At 42.0% G+C, this 21,733-nt stretch overlaps 1 protein-coding gene across 1 annotated transcript in view; it reads left to right on the top strand.

Annotated features, from left to right (window-relative positions):
• Nucleotides 1-21,733, top strand: part of armc2 (armadillo repeat containing 2) — a 238,005-nt gene that overhangs the window by 103,024 nt on the left and 113,248 nt on the right. The gene's annotated exons all lie outside the window — the stretch shown is intronic.

Below are 21,733 nucleotides of genomic sequence, written 5' to 3'. Positions count from 1 at the left end.
ATCACAGATATAATCCACAGTAACCCTTAAACTCTCTTTTGTGACAAGAAGCACATATTACTCTATTAAAGGCCATTTTTGCTCCTTCACAATCTACAGACCCAAAAAATAGCACTGTCTTATTTCTCTACAAACACTGCCCCAGGTTAAATTAATAGTTATGACTTATATTTTAAGTTTAATCAAGAGACATATAGTCAAGAAAGAACCCACTCCACTCACTACTGCAGACTTTGTCGGCCACACTTAAAACAACAATTAACTTATCTGATTCTGTGCTGTGAACTTTGCCCAACAGTTCCTCCAAGATCTGTTGTGAGTTTCACTGTTTGTTAATTTTCCCAGACGCACTCCGATGTCCAGCGATACATGAATAAAACAGCAAAGGCAGTAACTGTGCAGGTTCACTGTAATGTCAGTTTCTTTCTCTCTCTCTCTCTCTCTCTCTCCTGCACTGACCTCACCTTGTCCTTCCTTTGTCTGCTCTTCTCCCTTTTAAAACTACTATTGTTTGACTTTTTTTTTCAAAGTTCCGAAACAATGCAACAGCATATAAAACAGTAATTGCTGCTCCTGGAATTCAAGGAACTCACCTCTAGCACCTAAAATACCTCAAAAAAGGAGCAGTTGTTACAACCAGAAATTTTTCCCGACCTCCATCTTAGATTGTGAAAACCCCTTCAAATGCATCAGATATTTGATTTGGAGATGCCAGTGTTGGAATTACATTACTCTCAATGTCTCATGTTAGTGAGTGTAGAAATGGTAGGAAATAGCCAATCAATGCATGACAGGAGGACTTTGGATTCTGGGGACTTTGAGGCAGCTTCTGAAGGAGGTTGGGTCCATTCTTCAGGGTTCAGATGGTTGTGGGACAGGTTACTGGTGTGTTGTAACCAACTAACTGAGTGAACCAACCCCCTAAAGTATCGAATAGGGTGAACAGTGATAGGCAGGATATTATGCTTAATATGATTTAAGTTGTGTGGTCCAGATGGTTTTCACCTCAGTTTGCTGAAAGAGATAGTATGTGGAGAGAGTTGAAGGGCTCTGGATTCACATGACATCCCAAAGGTTTGGAGATTGGAGAAGAGGCGTATGGGCATTTCTAGTAACTGAGTTGGTCAATTTAACAACAATGATGGGTAAGATTTTAGAAATAGCAGAGAGAAATACAGCAGGAACTTGAAGAAGTTTTGAGTTATCGAAGGAAGCCAGTATGGATTTATAAAAGGCAGGTCATTCTTGACTAATCTGGTTGAAGTAAAGGAGAAGTTTGATGGATGTTATTGACATGGATTTTAGGAAAAACATTGACAAAGTGACACATAAAAGATTACTTATCAAAATTTAGGCTCTTGGAATTGACTGTCAGTGTAAAATTGGGTTTAAAAGATTGGCTTAAGGATGGAATGTTAGACAGAGTTATCACCAATGGCTCTGTTTCAGACTGGAGTATGGAAAACAGTAATAGTTCCTCAAGGGTTAAAGCTTAGACACTGCCCATTTGTTTGTACGTAAATTAATTAGATATTGGAACGCAAAATGCCATTTCAAAACTTACTAAGGATAATACAAATAGACTACAATATTACATAAATAGGCTAGCAGAATCTATACTATCTATATTTAATAACTCACACTTCCTTTAGTTACTTAGGATAAAAACATCAGTATCAGATGACTTATTCACTTTCAACATAGCCTTTCCTGTATCTCCTTTTTCTCAACTTTTAATCCCATTCATTACCCCTACCATTTCTGCTTATACTAATAATTTGTCATATTTTGCTAAATAAATGGTCATTACAATGTATTAATTATGTATTCTACCCTTTTCCTGAGCCTCCAAGCAAATAAAACCCTCTTTTCCCTAAGAGGAGACATTCTATCTTCTACTATCTGCTCACTATGTACTCCTATTTAGAAGATATTGAGGTTCCCATTTATGTTGACTGCCATTCTGTTCTCATATTCTTTCCTTCATTCTTCCTCTCAACCTATTATATTTTACCTGGTTCTTCCTTGATTCTGAAGACAAGGGATCCACTTATCTTAAAATGCAATTCAGAACAGTGCAACGTTAGCATAGCCAGCCAAACTTCATTGTGTTCAAAGGAACATGATAAAACACTAATTTCCTGTACTATTACGCACAAATGACAACAACATTTTCAAATTACGTGTTCCCATCTTTTGGGTTTATGTCTTCCACGGTTTAAGTCACTTGCTGTCCCTCTCCCTCTCCCTCTCTCTTGCTCATTCATTGATATGGTATGCTTCATATACTTTATTTCACTGGAGTTAGAGTATTTGGGAAGTCAGTTTTGTAGGGATGTTCTATACTTTTAGAATTCTTTTTGGATATTCATTCATTGAAAATGGGTGTTGCGGGCAAAGCGAACACTTATTATCTATTTGTTTTTGCCTTGGGAACGTGATTGTGAACTATCTGCTTGAACTACTCCAGTTTGTGTAGTGTAGATACACCCATAAGTGCTGTTGGGAGAAACTTTCAGAATTTTGACCCAGTGACAGCGAAAGAATGGCAAACAGTCCAGATCAGAATAGTGTATGCCTTAGAAGAGAACTTGCAGATGATGGTGTTCCCACTCCTCTGCTGCCCTTGTTCTTCTCAGTAGTAGAATTAATGGGTTTAGAAAGTGCTGTTGAAGGAAGCTTAACAATGGCAGTTAAAAGAGGCTGGCTGACACTTCTGGATAAACTGAAACTTGCTGATCAAATCTATTCCTTCCATGAATGGTATGCAATTTTGATTGCTGTGTGTTTTTTTTTATAATCTTTCATAAATATTGTAACCTTTTATTGTAACATTTAAGAGTGTGCTGTCTTGTTTTTATGAGAGGTGTTTGAAGCTTTATAAACATAAGTTGCTTGTTAGAACACACAAAAACAGAAAATGCATAAATACTTCATTAACCTGATTACCTAATGACCTACCTAAAGATATATACATACTGTGGCAAGGGGATGGGAACCACAGCAGTAAGTCAGCACATGGTAGATTGAGGAGAAGGGAACCATTAAGGAAGGAAGAACAGGCAGGGCCACATTAATAAACATGGCAGGACTGATGGTCTGAAGTATAATTATTTAATACATGGAGTGTAACAGCTAAGGTAGGTGAGTTTAGAGCCTACATCAGTATGTAGAATTACAATAGTGTAACCATTACAGTATATAGAAACTTGGTTAAGAGAATGAGCCGCCAATCCTGCCTATGTTCCAGGGTTTAAATGTTTCAGACATGATAAAGAGGGATGGAAAAGGGATGGTAGAGTTGCATTACTATTTAAAGAGAATGTTGCAGCTAATGTAAGAGAGAACATCTTGGAGGGTTACTCCAGTCAGGACATATGGGTAGAACTCAGGAGTAAGAAAGGTGCAGTCACTATGATGGGGTTATACTAATGGACTTCCATTAACCATTTCGAAGAAAGAGGAACAGATTTGTAAAAAGATCATGGAAAGATGTGAAAGCAACAGGGTTGACTGGGACTCCCTTGCTGCCAGGGGTCTAGATGGGGCAGAATGTGTTAGGTGCATTCAGGAGGGTTTCTTGAAACAATATGTATCTAGTCCATCTAGCAAAGGGGCAATACTAGGCCCTGTGTTAGGGAATGAGCCTAGCCAGGTGATCACAGTTTCAGTGGGAGAGCATTTTGGGAACAATGATCATATTTATGTAAGTTTCAAAATAGTTACGGATAACAGTAAGACTGGTGCTAAATTGGGGGAAGGCTAATTACAACAGTATTAGGCAGGACCTGGAGAAGTCAGATTGGGGATGGCTGTTTGAGGATAAATCCACATCTGACATTTCAGACTCTTTAAAAGGCTACTTGATCAGAGTACAGAGCCAGCATATTCCTGTGAAGATGAAAGATAAGGAATGGCAAGATTCAGGATGACAATAGATATTGAAAGTTCAGTCAAAAAGGAGAAGGAAGCATATGTAAGGTTAGGAAACTGAAATCAGACAAGGCCCTTAAGGAATATAAAAGAAGTAAGAAAGAACTTAAACAAGGAATTAGAAAGGCAATAAGGTCATGAAGTGTCCTTGGCAATTAAGAGTAAGGAGAATCCCAATGCATTTTATACACAAGAAAGAGCTAGGGAAATGGTTGGTCCACGGAAGGTCAAAGGAGGGACTTTATGCATGGAGCCAGAAGAAGTGGGTGAAGTCCTTAATAAGTACTTTGCATTGGTATTCAGTATAGAGATGGCCATGGATCATGGTAAGATAAGGGATGGGTATGTTGATATTCCAGGCATGTCAATATGAAGAAGGAGGAGGTTTTGGTGTCTTGAAATGTCAAGGTAGATAAGACCCCAGGGCTTGATAGGAGCTATCCTTGGATATTGAGAGAGGCAAGGGAGGAGATTGCTGGAGTCTTGACAGAGATCTTTATATCCTTTTTGGCCACAGGCAAGGTCCCAAAGATTAGAGAATAGCCAGTATTGTTCTAGTGTTTAAGAAGAGCAAAGGGGATAGTCCAGGAAATTACAGGCAGGTGAGCCTTACATCAGTGGTAGGGAAATTATTGGAGAAAAGTTTTAGGGAAGGATTTACTTGCATTTGGAAAATAGTGGACTTATTAGGTATAGTCTGCATGGCTTTGTGCAGGGGAGGAGTTGTCTCAAAATTTGATTTGAGGTTTTTGAGAAAGTGGCAAAGATGGTTGATAAGGATGGGATAGTGGACGTTGTCGTAATGGACTTTAGTAAAGCACTTGACAAGATCTGTCATAGTAGGCTGGACCAGAAGAAGTCATGTGAGTTGGTAAGTTGGATAAAAAATTTGTTTGATCATATTATTCCGAGGGTAGTTGTGGAGCAATGTTTTTATGACTGAGTTGGAGATGCCGGTGTTGGACTGGGATGTACAAAGTTAAAAATCACACAACACCAGGTTATAGTCCAACAGGTTTAATTAGAAGCACACTAGCTTTCGGAGCGCCGCACCTGATTGACTATCACCTGATGAAGGAGCGGCGCTCCGAAAGCTAGTGTGAACATAGAACATAGAACATAGAACAATACAGCACAGAACAGGCCCTTCAGCCCACGATGTTGTGCCGAACATTTGTCCTAGCTTAAGCACCTATCCATGTACCTATCCAATTGCCACTTAAAGGTCACCAATGATTCTGACTCTGCCATTCCCACAGGCAGCGCATTCCATGCCCCCACCACTCTCTGGGTAAAGAACCTACCCCTGACATCCCCCCGTACCTTCCACCCTTCACCTTAAATTTATGTCCCCTTGTAACACTCTGTTGTACCCAGGGAAAAAGTCTCTGACTGTTCACTCTATCTATTCCCCTGATCATCTTATAAACCTCTATCAAGTCACCTCTCATCCTTCACCGTTCCAATGAGAAAAGGCCTAGCACTCTCAACCTATCCTGTAATGACCTATTCTCCATTCCAGGCAACATCCTGGTAAATCTCCTCTGCACCCTCTCCAAAGCCTCCACATCTTTCCTAAAATGAGGTGACCAGATCTGCACAGAGTACTTCACATGTGGCCTTACCAAGGTCCTGTACAGCTGCAACATCACTTCACGACTGTTGAATTCAATCCCTCTACTAATGAACGCTAATACACCATAGGCCTTCTTACAAACTGTATCCACCTGAGTGGCAACTTTCAAAGATCTATGAACATAGACCCAAGATCCCTCTGCTCCTCCACCTTACTAAGAACCCTACCGTTAACCCTGTATTCCGCATTCTTATTTGTCCTTCCAAAATGGACAACCTCACACTTGACAGGGTTGAACTCCATCTGCCAATTGTGCTTTCAATTAAACCTGTTGGACTATAACCTGGTGTGTGATTTTTAAATTTATGATTGAAGGTCTGTAACCAGTGGTGTTCTGCAAGGATCAGTTATGGGATAACAGTTGTTTGTAATATATATGATGATTTGGATGAAAGTGTGGATGGACTGAATAGAAAGTTTGCAGATGACATAAAAATTAGTGGAGCAGTGGATCGTGAGGAAGATTGTCAAATGATACACTAAGATATAGATCTGTCGGAAAGTTGGGTGGAGAAATGACAGATGGAGTTTAATCCAGACAAATGTGAAGTGATGTATTTTGGGAGGTCAAGTCCAAGAGGAAAGCAGGATCTTTAGGAGCATTGGCATACAGAGGGATCTTGGGGTGCCAGACCCTGAAGGTGATAACACAGGTGGAAAGAAACATAGAAGATAGGAGCAGGAGGAGGCCATTCAGTCCTTTGAGCATGCTCTGCCATTCATCAAGATCATGGCTGATCATCCAACTCAGTAGCGTAATCTTGCTTTCTACTCATAACCTTTGATCTCATTCACCCTAGCTGCTATATCTCACTGCCTTTTATACATTCAATGTTTTGGCATCAACTCCTTCCTATGGTAATGAATTCCACAGGCTTAGCATTCTTTGGGTGAAGAAATGTCTCCTCATCTCCTTTCCAAATGGTTCACCCCGAATCCTCAGACTGTGACCCCTGGTTTTGGATGCACCCTCCATTGGAAATGTCCTCTCTGCATGGACCCTATTTAGCCCTGGAATTTTATAAGTTAGAATTTTATAAATTTCTATAAGATCCTCATTTGTCTGAACTCCAGCAAAAACAATCCTAACTTAGTCAATCTCTTGTCATATGTCAGTCCCACCGTTCCCAGAATTAGCCTAGTTAATCTTCGCTGCGCTCCCTCGAGAGCAAGAGTATTCTTCCTTATAAAAGGAGACCAAAACTATACACAGTATACCAAGTGTGGCCTCACTGCAACAACACGTCCCTATTCCTGTGCTCAAAACATCTCACAATGAAGGCCAACATACCATTTGCTTTCTTTATGCCTGCTGCACCTGCATACTTACCTTCAGCAACTTGTGCACAAGGACAGCTAGGTCCTGCTGCACACTCTCCTCTCCCAATTTGCAGCCATTTAGGTATTAACTTGCTCCTTGTTTTTGCTTCCAAACTGAATAACCTTACATTTATTCAAATTATACTACATCTGCCATTGATTTGCCTACTCATCTAACCTACCCAGGTCATGCTGAAGGATTGCTGCATCCTCATCACAGTTCACTCTCCCACCCAACTTGGTATCATCTGCAAACTTTGAAATGTTACATTTGGTTACCTCATCCACATCATTGATACATATAGTGAATAGCTGGTGTCCCAGTACCGATTCCTGTGCTACCCCAATATTGCCAATTTGAAAAGACCCATTAGTTCCTACTCTTTGTTTCCTCTCTGCCAACCAGTTTTCCGTCCGTCTCAATATCCGTCCATCTTATCATCTCAACTTGCCCCAATCCCATGCGCTTTAATCTTGCAGAATCTAATTGACTGGCTCTACCTTGTCAACTCTACTAGTTACATCTTCATAGAATTCCAATAGATTCGTAAGCCATGATTTCCCCCTTCATAAATCCATGCTGACTCTATCTGATCCTGCCACAACTTTCTAAATACTCCACTATAAAGTCTTTAATAATGGATTCAAGAACTTTCCCTACTGCCAATGTTAGGCTTACTGGCCTACAATTCCCTTGTTTTCTCTTCACCTCCCTTTTTGAATATTGGCGTGACATTAGCTACCCTCAAATCTGCAGGGACTCTTCCAAAGTCTATAGAATCCTGGAAGATGACCACCAATGCATCCACTATTTCTACAGCCACTTCCTTAAGTACTCTGGAATGTAGATGATCAGATCCTGGAGATTTATCCAACATCAATCCCATCAATTTCCCCAGCATTCTTTCTCTGCTAATATTGATCTCCCTTAATTCTTCTCTCTCACTAAGTCGTGCATTCTCCAACATTTCTGGTATCTGCAATGTGTCCTGTTTAGTGAAGACAGAACCAACATTATATTAGGTTGCTCAGCCATTTCTTTGTCCCCTATTATACATTCTCCAATTTCTGTTTGTAGGGTACCTACGTTTGTCTTCACCATTCCCTTTCTCTTCACATATGTATAGAAACTCGTAGTGTCAGTCTTTATATTCCCTGCGAGCTTACTTTGGTACTGTACTTTCCCTTTCTTAATAAATCCCTTTGTCCTTCTTTGCTGAATTCTAAATTGCTCCCAATCCTTAGACCAATTATTTTTCTTGGCTAATCTGTATGCTTCTTCCTTGGATTGGGTACTATCTTTAATTTCCTTTGTAAGCTACGGATAAGATGGTAACAAAGGCATATGGCATGTAGCCTTCATTATCTGGGGCATTGTGTATAACACTGGAGGCTTTGGAGAAGGTACAAAAGAAGCTTACTAGGGTGTTGCCTCGATTGGAGTGTATTAGCTTTAATTAGATATTGGACAAACTTGGATTGTTTCACTAGACCATCAGAGGCTAAGGGGTGACCTGATAGACATCCAAGTAGTCAGTTGAGGGTGCGAGTGAGAAGGCTCTCTGCCTGTATGTCTCATTTAAGGCAAATTTGAATTATTATTTCAGTGATTTATACTGTAAATAAAGTATAATAGTAATGCATTGTGTGAATTGTATATTTTTACATTGATTATGTGGACCTTTAGATCAATCGGAATATTTGATTAACTGCACACTCCTGATCCCAAAGGTGTCAGTTACTAAAAAGTTTGCTGATGTAAAATTAAGAGAGGCATAGTTGGAGTCTTTTCCCAGGGTGCAAATGTCAAATACTAGAGGGCATATGTTTAAGGTGAGAGAGGGTAAGTTTAAATGAGATGTGTGAGGGTAGTTTTTTTTACACAGAAGATGGTAGGAGCACAGCAACCTTGAAAATGCTGCTGAAGCTGTAGTAGAAGCAGAAAAGATAGAAGCAACTAAGATGCATTCAGTCAAACATATGAACAGAAAAGGAATAAAGGGATATGGGCCATGTGCAGGCAGATGGGATTAGTTTAGAATTGTATCATGTTTGACACAGGCATGGTGGGCCAAACAGCCTGTTCCTGGGCTTTTCTACTGTGTGCTTGTTTGGAACTGAAAAGTGAGGGAAAAAGGTTTAAGTCACTTTTATAAGGCTGATCGAAAAGAGGGGAGTAAAACTCTAGAGTTGAGTATGTTAACCATTATATGGAAGCAATCAGTTGTTCTAACAGCTTGTGAACACTGTTTTATGATCAAGCAAAGGTAACATTCTGGATTGAAGTCAATTGCTACCTATATTTGGCGGTAGGATTTGAAACCCAGGAGATCAATTAATCAATTCTATGTCTTCTTGAGAGGTGGTATTAATCATCAGCAGTCATGTCCTACCCTGTTGCTTTCTTGCCATAAAAAATTTTGTAGTTGTCAAAAGTGACAATCCTACTCTCAATCCATAAATACTTTAGCTGCATCATGAAAGAGTTATTCGGGTATACATAAATGGCGAACAGGAAACACGACGGGTTGAATTTTACCAAAAATTAGTTAAGTATCAATTTCAGGGAACTTCATGGAGGGTGTTTCTGATTGAGCCCTTGTAAATGATCTCACATGATTGTCTGTTGCTCGCCTCATTATGAAGCACCACACATCAATAGCACCGCTCTCAAGCTATCTTGTGCTTTCTGGCAGCAGACACTCTCACCATTGCCGGGAGTTTCCAGAATTCCTGCCGCTGGCGCCATATTTAAACCCAGCTGTGCACCAGGTCAAACACTGCCAACCACTGATAGTCCTTCACAGTACATGTTGTGGGAAATAAACGGAAAAGTCCTGAAGGCATATAATTGATACGTCATTGCAAATAGTATCTAACCGATTCACTTTATGTCATCACCTGAATATCAACTGTCATAGTAACTGCTACCACAAGAAATAAGCCTACACAGGCTACCTGACATGTTAGAACCCTATCTGAGAAATGATTCAGAGATGCCGGTGTTGGACTGGGGTGTACAAAGTTAAAAATCACACAACACCAGGTTATAGTCCAACAGGTTTAATTGGAAGCACACTAACTTTCAGAGCGATGCGACAATCACCTGATGAAGGAGCGTCGCTCCAAAAGCTAGTGTGCTTCCAATTAAATCTGTTGGACTATAACCTGGTGTTGTGTGATTTTTAACTAAGTAAAGAAAGGGTGACTAGCTGATGGGATATCAGCCTCTGTACAGTTGTTTCAGTGGCAACAAGAGAAGAGAGGACGTACCTGAAGAATATTCACTTGCAACAGTCTTCTTGGAGTTTGGCTAAGCATTTCTGGCATCACACCTTTATTTGGGAAGCTTGACTCATTTGATTCTGCAATTGAAGACTGAGCCCAATACAATGGAAAGAAAGTGATATTTTTTCCAGGCAAATGATATTGAATCAGATGAAAAGCAACGCGTAATATCCTGATTACTTCTGGACTTGCACCATTTTTGGTTATAAGGGGCTTAACTTTCCCAGAGGCACCAGACAGTAAGACCTCCTGAGAGTTGACAGAGTTGCTTAAGGAATATTACAACCCCAAACCTCCTCTAATCCTGAGATGCTATTGGTCTTATTTGGCTGTTAAAGAACGGGGAGAATCTGTATTGGGATTTTTGACAAGATTGAGACAACTGGCAGAAGTGTGTGATTTTGGGTTAAAATTGTATGAGATGCTGAAAGACCTTTTGGTATGTGGGATTAATGATGTAACCATACAGGAGCACCTAGTAGGTGAAGGTCAACTGGACTTCAAACAGGCAGTAGAACTGGCGTCATTAGAAAATGTGGCAAGTGGAGCATAGGAGCTACAGGGCATCCCAAGGAAGCAGATGCCCTCACCTCTCTGACTGAGCTTGGGGAACATCACTTGAGTGTAGGCAATTGTAGAGCCTCACACAAGGCATACCCTGAACAGAGGGACACCAGGTTGACCCACAGCAGAACGCCACAACAAAGCCGAGCCTTGACCAAATGGCTAAACAGTTCTTCAGGATCTGGGCTGGCAAGCCATTGTAGTTGGTGCTGGTATGCATACTCGAGACAGCAAAGGAGTTGTACAAGGTCTGATTTAAGTAAGATACTCATAGGTCAGTACCCAAAAGGGACCACACCTTGAAAGGTCCCCCTACATGTGATGATTAGGAGATGCCGGTGTTGGACTGGGGTGTACAAAGTTAAAAATCACACAACACCTGGTTATAGTCCAACAGGTTTAATTGGAAGCACACTAGCTTTCGGAGCACCGCTCCTTCATCAGGTGATTGTGCAGGACACAATTGTAAGACACAGAATTTATAGCAAAAGTTTACAGTGTGATGTAACTGAAATTATACTTTGAAAATTACCTTGATTGTCTGTTGAGTCTTTCATCTGTTCGAATATCATGATAGTTTCACTTTCATGTGTAAATCACAAAAACTTTTTTAAAAGTTGCATTCTCAGGTTAGCTGTAACAATTGATGTTAGCTAGACAATATGTTGAAGATGTTAGCCCCCTGTGTTCTCTGTCTATGCCATGATGTTTAGATTGATTCTAATCTAAAAAATGAGATAACAGAGTTTCACATGAATTCATGCAGTTTTTGAGCTCAGAGTTTTACATAAATCCATGCAGTTTTTGAGCAAAGTACAATGTAACTCTGCAGTACAAATTCACCCCACAAAATATTTGTGTGCATGTGGGTCTTTGTGTCTGTCTGTGTGTGTCCGTCTGGGTTGGAGGTTGTGAGTATGAGAGAGAGTGTATGTGTGTGTGGAGTGAGTGTAGAGTTTCTTAAGTCTGTCAGGGGGTGCATGTGTGAATGTGGGAGTGTGTGTGTCTGGGGTGGGGGGTTGTGAGTGTCTGTGAGAGAGTGTATATGTGTTTGGATGAGTGTAGAGTGGCCTAAGTCTCTGAGAGGATGCCTATGTCAGTGTGGGAGTGTGTATGTGTGTAAGGGTGTGTGTGAGTGTCTGTGTGTGTATAGGAGTGCCGTGTGTGTGTGTATAGTGCAATTGTGGTCACCTGTAATGTGACATAAACCCAAGTTCCCAGTTGAGACCCTCCCTATGGGTACCGAACTTAGCTATCAGCCTCTGCTCAGCCAATCTTTGCTGCTGCCTGTCCAGAAGTCCGCCTTGGAGGATGGTCACCCGAAGGTCCGAGGTGGAATGTTCTGGACCACTGAAGTGTTCCCCAACTGGGAGGGAACACTCCTGTCTGTTGATTGTTGTGCAGTGCCCATTCATCCGTTGTCGTAGCCTATGCTTGGTTTCCCCAATGTACCATGCCTCAGGGCATCCTTGCCTGCAACGTATAAGATAGACAACGTTGGCTGAGCCACGTCAGTACCTACCACGTACAAGGTGGGAGGTATCCCCACGTGTAATGGTGGTATCTCTATGTCCACACTCTGACATGTCTTGCAGTGCCTACCGTGATGGGGTTGTATCGAGTTGTCCTGAGAGCCGGGGAGCTTGCTACGAACAATGATTTGTTTGAGGTTTGGCAGTTGTTTAAAGGCAAGCAGTGGAAGTGTGGGGAAGGTCTTGGCAAGGTGCTCATCCTCATTGATAACGTGTTGCAAATCACGAAGAACATGATGTAGCTTTTCAGCTCCTGAACAACGAAGGGTACCCTGTTGGTTGCAGCACGTGTCTGTCTCCTGAGGTGTATATATGTGGGTTGCGACAATTAAATCACTTAGTGAATGGATTAAAATTAATGTTTGGTTAAACGGTCACCCAGCTCCCATGGAGGTCGATACTGGCACAACTATATCTGTGGTTGTAGAATCTGTGTTTAACAAGATTCACTTGGGACTCCAACCCTTAAGTTTGTGCAAGACCCCAGCCAGACAGAACATACACTGGGGAACCATTGCAGATTAAGGGAATGACTTCGATTCCTGTCTCGTATGAGAAGCAGTTGATGCAGTTACCACTGGTGGTAGTGAAAGGATCGGGCTCAAGCTTATTGGGGTAGAATTCGTTGAGAAAGATTCACCTGAATTAGCTTAATATATTTTGATTAGAAAATGGCTGCATCAGTGAAGTCCTAGTGGAATACCCAAGAGTAATTCAGGCAGGGCTTGGGACTATCAAAGGGCTAAAACTACTTTACATGTTAACCAGGAAGCAATTCCAAGATTTTGCAAGGCCTGCCTGTTGCCATTTGCCTTGCAGGAAAAAGTAGAGGCGGAATTCAGGAGGCTGGAGAGTGAAAGAATCATCAAACCAGTGCAGTTTGCAGAATGGGCAGCACCATTTGTACCAATTATGAAGCCTGACAGCTCAGTTCACCTCTGTGGGGATTTTAAGCAAACGGTAAACCACTTCTTATCGCTGGATAAATACTCATGCATAGAGGACTTGTACGTAAAGTTGGCGGGGGCTATCCTTTACAAAACTGGACATGAGCCTGCTTAACTAAAATTGCAACTGGATGACATGTCCCAGGAGTATGCTACAAATAATACCTGCAAGGGTATCAAGGAACAAGACTGCCATTTCCAAATAGGTGAAAGTGAGGACTGCAGATGCTGGAGATCAGAATCAAGATTAGAGTGGTGCTGGAAAAACACAGCAGGTCAGGCAGCATCCGAGGAGCAGGAAAACTGAGCCTCATTCCTAATGAAGGGCTCCTGCCCAAAACGCCGATTTTCCTGCTCCTTGGATGCTGCCTGACCTGCTGGCTTTTCCAGCACCACTCTAATCTTGACTGCCATTTCCAAATGTCAGCCTGCATCCTTTTCCAGCAAACTACAGAGAGCATTTTATAAGGGCTACTCCAGGTTGCCATTTATCTGGATGACATGCTAATAACAGGGAAGACCAATAATGAGCATTTAGAGAACTTGTTCATAGTTTTTAAAGATTTCTTCCAGGCAGGCGTATGCCTTAGAATAGAAAAATGTGTGTCCCAGGCACCCCAAAAAACCTCTTGGGTTACAGAGTTGACAAAATCGGGTTACACCCATTGGAAGATAAAGTGAGGGCAATCAAAGGAACCCAGACTTCCATGTCTGGTCTTTCCATGGGTCACTGCAATATTACAGAAAATTTATACATTACCTGGCTTCCATCTTGGCAATCTTATATCTGCTATTGAAAAAGGTTCAGCTCTTGAAATGGCCGCGTTGCCAAGAATAGCCTTTAAGGAAGTGAAAAAGCAGCTATCATCGGAGGTGTTGGCCCACTATAATCTGAAGCGAGAGGTAGAGCTGACATGCAATGTCTTCTAGTATAGTATCTGGGTCGTGTTGGCTCACCAGTGGCCCAAAGGAGAGGAACACCTGACCATGATTGTTTCCTGGACTTTGGCTGATGGCAAATGCAAGTATGCCCAGATAGAGAAGGGAAATTTGGCAGCCATCTTTGGTGTGAAGACATTCCAGTTTAGAAGAAGATTTAAGCGTATGTTAGGTATAGACAGGATAGATCGAGTGAATCCTTAGAATATAAAGGCAGTAGGAGTATACTTAAGAGGAAATCAGGAGGGCAAAAAGTGGAAATGACGCAGTCTTGGCAAATAGGGCTAAGGAGAATCCAAAGGGTTTTTATAAATACATTAAGGACAAAAGCGTAACTAGGGAGAGAATAGGACCCATCAAAGATCAGCAAGGCAGACTGTGTGGAGCCCCGGGAGATGGGGGAGATATTAAGCAAGTATTTTGCAGCGGTGTTTATTGTGTAGAAGGACATGGAAGATATGGAATGTGGGGAAATAGATGGTGACATCATGAAAAATATCCATATTGCAGAGGTGGTGGTGCTGGATGTCTTGAAATGCATAAAAGTGGATAAATCCCGAGGACCTGATCAGATGTACCCTAGAATTCTATGGGAAGCTAGGGAAGTGATTACTGGGCCCTTTGCTGAGATATTTGTATCATCGATAGTCACAGGTGAGGTGTCAAAGACTGGAGGTTGGCAAACGTGGTGCCACTGTTTAAGAAGGGTGGTAAGAAAAAACCGGGGAACTACAGACTGGGTGAGCCTGACATCGGTGGTTGGCAAGTTTTTGGATGGAATCCTGAGGAACAGGAAGTACATGTCCTTGCTTTTCCAAATACTGATTATGGATAGACAGCGTGGCTTTGTGTGTGAGAAATCATGTCTCTCGAACATGATTGAGATTTTTAAAGAAATAACAAAGAGGATTGATGGCAGAGAGGAAGATGTGATATGTGGATTTCAGTAAGGTGTTTGACAAGGTTCCTCATGGTAGACTGGTTAGCAAGGTTAGAACTCATGGAATACAGGGAAAACTAGCCATTTGGATATAGAACTGGCTCGAAGGTAGAAAACAGAGGGTGGTGATGGAGAGTTGCTTTTCAGGCTGGAGGCCTGTGACCAGTGGAGTGCCACAAGGATCGATGCTGGGTCCGCTACTTTTCGTCATTCATATAAATAATTTAGATGGGAACATAGGAGGTATACTTAGTAAGTTTGCAGATGACTCCAAAATTCTTGCTAGTGGACAACTAAGAAGGTTATCTCAGAACAATGGAATCTTTTATCAGATGGGCAAATGGGGTGAGGAGTGGTAGATGGAGTTCATTTTAAATAAATACGAGGTGCTGCTTGTTGGAAAAAAAAATCACAGCAGGACTTATCCACTTAATGGTAAGATCCTAGGGAGTTTGCTGAACAAAGAGACCTTGGAGTGCACGTTCATAGTTCCTTGAAAGTGGAGTCACAGATAGATAGGATCGTGAAGATGGCATTTTGCATGCTTTCCTTTAACGGACAGAGCATTGAGTACAGGAGTTGGGAGGTCATGTTGCAGCAGTACAGGACATTGGTTAGGCCACTTTTGGAATATTGCATGCAATTCTGGTCTCCTTCCTATCTGAAGGATGTTGTGAAATTTGAAAAGGTTCAGAAAAGATTTACAAGGATGTTGCCAGGATTAGAGGATTTGAGCTAAAGGGAAAAGTTGAATAGGCTGGGGCTGTTTGCCCTGGAGCGTCAGAGGCTGAGGGGTGACCTTATAGAGATTTATAAAATCATGAGAGGCATGGATAGGATAAATAGACAAGGTCTTTTCCCTGGGGTGGGGGAATCCAGAACTAGAGGGCATAGGTTTAGGGTGAGAGGGGAAAGATATAAAAGTGATCTAAGGGGCAACTTTTTCATGCAGAGGTTGGTACTTGTATGGAATGAGCTGCCATAGGATGTGGTGGAGGCTGATACAATGACATTTAAAAGGCATTTGGATGGGTATGTGAATAGGAAGGGTTTCGTGGGGCACGAGCCAAGTGTTGGCAAATGGGACTAGGTTAGGTTATGTTATCTGTTCAGCGTGGATGAGTTGGACCAAAGGTGCTGTATATCTCCTATGACTCTTGTACCTATACAGACAGGAATTAGTCATATTAACAGATCACTAACTCTTGCTAGGGCTACTGAAGGAAGACAAGGAGGCGCCACCTGTAGTTAAAACACTGTCAAAGAAACCAAGTGGCTAATGCGGATGCCTTGAACCGCCTCCTACTGGCAGATACTTCACCAATGGTGCCTCCCCTGGAAGAATCCATTTTGGTTTTGAAGCTTTTGCATACGCTTCCAGTCACCACTGACAATGTCTGACAAAGATCCAGTCCTAGCAAAATTAAAACAACTGATGGGAATCAGGGAAACAGAAGGGCCATCATAACCCGATTAAAACCTTTCTGGACTCAGCGAGACCAGATCACTGAAGAGGACAGCATTTCACTATGGGGTGCAAGGGTGATTGTCCTGATTAAAGGTAGTCACCAGACTGAATACTGACTGAATTCTACCAGGATCATCCTGGGGTTTCCAAGATGAAGATGCTAGCAAGAAGCTATGGATGTAGATTTGCTCGCTGAGCTGAAAGGTTCATTTCCAGATGTTTTGTTACCTTACTGTAGTGAAGTCACTTCCTGTTCCTTTTCTCAGGGGGTGGTAGAAGCATGGCATTCCAACCGGAACTCTATCAAGAAACACATCGAATTAGACTCTATCTACCATCCCCTGAGAAAAGAAACAGGAAGTGACTTCATCACAGGAAATAACATCGCCACAGGAAATGACATCACCAACCCAAAGAAACTCAAACATTTAAATAGAATTCAGGAATTTTCAGCATTGCTTTGCATGCGGTCCACTGAAGATGTTACCTATTAAGGTAATGAAACGTCTGGAAATGAACCTTCCTGCTCAGCGAGCAAACCTACATCCAAAACCTCAACCTGAGCTACAAATCTTCTCAAAACTCGCTAAGCAAGAAGCTATGTCTGGTGACCGGGTTTGTCTGCTGACATAGCCGAGTTGGTGGAGCAATGCTCAGAATGCCAACAAGAACAAAAATTGCCACCAGTGGTGTCCCTACATTTGTGGGAATGGCCAAGAAAACCCTGGATTCAGTTGCATGTCTACTATGCTGGTCTTTTAATGGGCTTAATTTTCCTGGCCATTGTAGACGCCGATTCAAAATGGTTGGATGTGCACGGAGTTTATTCAGCAAACTCAGGCATGATGAATTAAAACCTGTGAGCAACGTTCACGATACACAGACTCCCAGAATTTTTGGTCACGGACAATGGAATGTCATTTATCAGCAGGGAATTCAAATATTTCATAGTCCAATGACATTCGGCACAAAAGGATAGCTCCATACCATCCATTGTTCCACAGACTTGCGAAAAGAGCGTTCAAACATTGAATATATGGTTAAAGAAGCATCTACAACATCAATTGCTACCAAACTGTCCCAGTTCCTGTTCAATTATAGAACCACCACCTCCCCCCACCCCCCCCCCCCCACCCCTCACACGGGCATAGCTCCAGCAGAGTTGCTGATGGGGAGAAGACTCCGCACTAGATTAAACCTGATATTCACAGACCTGGGGGGTGGGAGGGGGGTGTTGAAATGGCAACAGGAATTTCAAACATTCCTGAAGAAGGGCTCATGCCTGAAACATCGATTCTCCTGCTCCTTGGATGCTGCCTGACCTGCTGCGCTTTTCCAGCAACACATTTTCAGGTCTGATCTGCAGTCCTCACTTTTTCCAACAGGAATTTCAATGCCAGCCATATGCCTCCTCTGAGCAAGAGAGACAATTTAATTCAGGGATGAAGTTTGGTGCCAGAACCATGGAAATGATCCTATATGGGTACAAGATGAGGTTGATGAGAGTTCAGGTCCTGTCACTTACAAGGTTTGCATAGGTGATACAATCCTGAACAAATATGTGGACCATCTGAGAGCTGTTATCTCTCAAATGGGCCAGGAGCAAAACCTCAACAGGTAGAAGGCCTGTCAAACTGTAGGTTTCCCCCTCTCTCTAGTGTCGAGCAAACCTGAGCCCAAGATGGATGCAGCCTTGATACTGTTACTTCTGGAGGAGGAAGAAACTCTTGAGACACTCCGGGCACAAAAGGCAGGCTATGATATGGTACATAGTGCCGATGGTCAGAGCCCGACTCAGAGCAACCAAACATTGGGTGAAAATGTTGCAGGAAAAGCTACAAATGAAGGACCACACCCATATCCCCAGACTAAGTGGAGGAGGGATATAGTAATTGGAACCAGGTTCACCTCATTGGCTACGAGGTTATTGATTTGAGCTTGCTAACCTGGGCCAATTAGGAAAGCCCTGGCTAACCACTGTAAGCAGGAGATTAGAATCTCCTCCGTTCAGGCGACTAACTCCAAGCTAGCTGGCCACAGACCATGTACTGTGTATAAATAAATAAAGGATGACTTGATGATGGGACACAAGCCTCTGATTATTTAAAATGGGAAAAGTGAAGAAAACGTCAATAAAAGTTTTACATTCGTTTCAGGGAATCAGTGATGGCTGCTTGCAGTTTGAGTAACAAAAAATTTGCAATCAATGAATAATCACTTCATTCATCACATCTATTGAAAACAGGCATCAGTTAAATACTGTTTTGTATCCCTTGATTGCACCACTCTAAGCAGGAGGAACATCATCTTCATCATGACGATGTCCTCATCTTCCTCCTCAGAAGACTACTGCCACTCTCCAAGTTCTTTCAACATCTGCCAAACACTGTCTTTGCCTGCTGCAGGTTTGTAGCACACTCTGTAAGGACTGTGATGGTGACTCAGGATATCCTGAATCTGTGTGGCAGCAATATGACGACTCCATGTAAAAGGAATAACATCAAGGACATTAGACCCTGGGAATCCTGTACCTTCTCCACCTTGTGAAGGACCTTCTGCTGCAATGTCTTCATTTACATTCATTTTGGCAGCCACTGGAGATTGCTCCTGCTCCAGGCTTGTTGACAGATTTGTTCCTTCTCAATTTCTCTGCATTTAATTGCATTCTGGCCACGATGATAACTCCTGCCGTGGCTGGATCCATCGGGCATGGTTTCAACAAACCTATGTGAGGAATATTACAACAGGTGCTTGACTACATGACCAGCCAGAATGTGCATCATCTACATATAATAGTTTGGCATAGGTCCTGATACAGTGGGAAATGGAGGACTCTTGACAAGGAGCACCCTGAAATGTATAAACATGGACCTTCATAGTCAACTTCATTTTGATGTATGCAGCACAAGCCATTTCATAAAAATAGTGGGAGAAGGTATATTTGGTAAGATTACTGAAATCTTGTTTCCTCCATTCCTCTTCATCTATAAAGGCGATATTACATAAGAATATGTTGGCAAAACTTACATTTCAAAGTGAGAGTAATTAGTTCTGTAGCCTTGTGCATCTTATAAGACCTTAGATTGTCTTTGTGAATTGTGGCCCCCAGAAGACACTTTTATGACCACATGTGATTACTTCCCCCTGACAAAGACTAATCAATTTGTAACGACCAATATCGTGGTCAAGATTGCTTGAGCCTGGGTTTTATTTTTGACTATGTTGGTCACTGCATGCATTTTGCATGCAGAATTCTGCAGTGACAGATGTCTTAAACTAGTACTTTGTAAGTGACTGATGACATTGCCAGTTGAAGGGCCACACATCACCTTCAAGTTCACATTCAAGCAGAAAAACAAACTGAATGCGACCACTCTGAATGTGGTGACAGTCATTTAAAATTCCATTGTGCATTTGTGATTCAGATTAGGGTGGAAGGCAACATGGGTCACACTGCAGACTGTCATTGGCTCAGTCTGTTAATCTACATGACTTTCCAAACCTTCATGTTCCTTTCTTCCTTGCACTCTCTGTTGACCTATCAATTCTGAATTTCCATACATTCCTACCCAGTCTTCATCTTCCAACATTATGCTCCTGACCCTGGGCTGATGGCTTAGATACACCAATCAATGTCTTTTGACTGATCCCTATTGATGCCAGGCTGGTGGCGACTGCTGTTGGTCCTGCCTTGCCCAGTAATACATGTCCTATAATGCACTATCATTTCCCACTGCTATAATTATAGTCCCCTCTGCATCCCAGCATGCTGTGTCCAATCCTCACAATTGACTTTCTTGACTTGCTCACCACAGCAGTGGCTCCTGATAACCTGCCCTGACTTACAATGAACAGATTCCCAGACTGATCATGGTAACCCTCAACCAACTTTGATCGTCCAACTGATGAGTGTCCAGATCCCTGATTGGAGTGAGCATGGAGAGATTAAGAAAAGCTGGCCAAAGTGGAGACCCAGATGAACAATTAATGAGCTGGAGCTGCTAGATACCACTTCAGTTGTCATATTGGGGATTTCATTTTGCTATCTAGTTTCTCTATTAGGTAGGAAGATAGCAAATCTCGTATAAATGAATCAAGAATAGGTATTAATAATATATAAAGACATGCAAAAAGCCTTCACCCCTCTTTAGCAGGATTCTTGACTTGTCATTAAAACCTTAAAGTTAGATTCCTGACTGAGGGAAAACAATTTTGATTTCACTATATTTTCCCAAATAACTCACCATTGCCCTTGCCATTTAGGTGCTGAAGACTACCCACAATACCATTGACTTGCGTGATTAAGGGCAACTCTACAGCTCAACAATTCGATTTAGTGAGTAGGTGAACCATTCTGAGAAGAAATATTGCAAGTACAGTACTAGTCTGTGATCCAAAATGAACATTAGTCAGGGTGCCAAAAGCAATGCAACAACTTGTTGCAATTTATCAGAGAGAAAATCAATTTGGGGGCCTGCCTACTGTGATTGTGCTGCAGTCTTTCCTGCCTCAAGTCCATGTAACTTTCTCAGGGATGTTTCAAATCAGACATTAACATAATGATTTTCACAACCCCACCCATACTTCTAGGTTAAATCACATCCCTAGTCTCAATATTGGATGAGTTATGCTGGTGAATAATGATCATGATTCTTTCCTCATTCATGGGATGAGGGTGTCACTGGCTAGGCAGCATTTATTGTCCATCCCTAACTGCCTAGAAGGCACTTAAGATTCAACCACATTGATGTGGGTCTGAAGTCACAAATAGGCCAGACCAGGTTAGGATGGCAGTTTCTTTCCTGAAACAACACTAGTGAACTCGATGTTTTTTTCTGACAATCAACAATAGACTCATCATTAGACTCTTAATTCCAGATTTTATTTCATATTAAATTCAAATTCCACCATCTGCCATGGTGGAATTCAAACCTGGGTGCCCAGAACATGACCTGGGTCTCTGGATTAACATCCTGCAATAATACCACTTGGCTATTGCCTCCCCACGGTAAGATAGGTAAGTGGGAGACTGTGGGGGAATGGTCCAGTCACTGGACATTACTGGCCAAGATTCATGCTCTGGGGTATGGGTCAAATTCCACACAGCAGCTAGTAGAATTTAAATCCAAGTTGTTAATAAAATCTGGAAACGAAAACTAGTTTTGG

The sequence above is a fragment of the Chiloscyllium punctatum genome, chromosome 3 (genome assembly GCF_047496795.1).
Source record: "Chiloscyllium punctatum isolate Juve2018m chromosome 3, sChiPun1.3, whole genome shotgun sequence".
NCBI classification, from domain to species: Eukaryota; Metazoa; Chordata; class Chondrichthyes; order Orectolobiformes; family Hemiscylliidae; genus Chiloscyllium; species Chiloscyllium punctatum.
This window is presented reverse-complemented; position numbering and strand designations above follow the sequence as displayed.